The sequence below is a fragment of the Pteropus vampyrus genome, unplaced genomic scaffold (assembly GCF_000151845.1).
Source record: "Pteropus vampyrus isolate Shadow unplaced genomic scaffold, Pvam_2.0 Scaffold13, whole genome shotgun sequence".
NCBI lineage: Eukaryota > Metazoa > Chordata > Mammalia > Chiroptera > Pteropodidae > Pteropus > Pteropus vampyrus.
The window spans coordinates 662,848-664,274 of record NW_011888794.1 but is presented as its reverse complement, the minus strand read 5'-3'; the positions used below and the strand labels follow the sequence as shown (position 1 = coordinate 664,274).

The 1,427-nt window shown below is 35.1% G+C and overlaps 1 pseudogene; it reads right to left on the bottom strand.

Moving 5' to 3' along the window:
- Nucleotides 1-724: 724 nt before the first annotated feature.
- Nucleotides 725-843, bottom strand: LOC111733241 (annotated as a pseudogene).
- Between the last annotated feature and the right edge of the window lie 584 nt (nucleotides 844-1,427).

Genomic DNA, 1,427 nt, shown 5'->3' with positions numbered 1-1,427 from the left:
AATTTCACTAGATATGTGATCGGTTAGTGTATTACCAGAGACTGATTTACTTTTTTTTTTATTTGCCACTGCATAGCATTAATCATTATTTTCCAGATTCCAAATTCACATCTTCCCTGCAAATTATGCCCATTGATGAGCTGTTTCAGTCAGGAGCTATGTCACTCAGGAGAAAGTGTTTATTCTGCAATAACATTCAACCTCAAAATCTCAGGGACATAAAACAGCACAGTTTTATTTCTTGGCCAACACTTGTTAACTGTGCATAGGTTGGGTAGTACTGTAAAAGTCTATCTCTCCCCAATCTCCAAGGCTAGTGATATTCCACATAGTATGGTATTCATTGGCTCAGTCATAGAACAAATTTAATATTCACAAAATATATAATTTATGTTGTTTTAAGGCATGGAATTTTGTGGAACGTTTGTTACCATCTCATAAACTTGACTGCTCTCACTTCTACAAAGTAAATTTTGAAATATCTATTTGTCCATGCAGCTGGAAAGGGAAGACTTCCTTGGCATCTTTTTGTGTTGAGTTTCTGCCCCTCTTGATTTTAGTAACATCATTTTATTTTTCAGAAAATGCTGTAACTTTGACATTATTATTATTATTATTATTATTATTATTATTATTTTATTTTTTTTAGATGAGGCAACCATTGGTTGACCTAACAGATTGCAAGGACCTTGTCAGCTTGCAATTCCTTATTTTTTATTTTTTATGCCTACAGCACCTGGTCTTCCTAGGTGGTCTCCCATCCAAGTACTAATCAGGCCCAACCCTGCTTAGCTTCCAGGATCAGACGGAATCGGGCTTGTTCAGGGTGGCACGGCTGTAGACATTATTATTTTTTAAATCACGTCAACCTCAATCAAAATAAATACCATTTACAATTGTTATTTCCCATAGATGATAAACTGAATATCCTCGCCCCACCATAAGCACAGATAGAAGTACATTTATGGGTAAGAATCTTAATGACACAGCCTACACAGAAAGCACTAGTTATAGTATCACTATAAATTACTTTGTTTTAACTCATTTCCTTGGACTAATCTTTATGGTTATGTAGCTATAAAAATGTTTAAAGTAAGTTAGAGGGAATGCATTATAATGTCTACATAGACATCGCCTGTCTTATAGAGGACAGAGCTAGATCTTGCCTCTTTTCTGGCTTGATGGAGGCTCTGTTTTAGTCTGTGCACTCTCTATGGATCACTCACAGAAAAAAGAACTGGTGATAGAAATACAATAACCTCTGTTAGATTTAACTTTATTACCTTACCAAGAATTACAAGAGCAATTATATATAAATATATATAAGAAATTTGTTGTAAGGAATCGGCTTATGTGATTATGTGATTGTGGGGCTATCTAGTCTGAATTCTGTGGGGCAGGCAGTCTAAAAACCCCAGTAAGCTTTG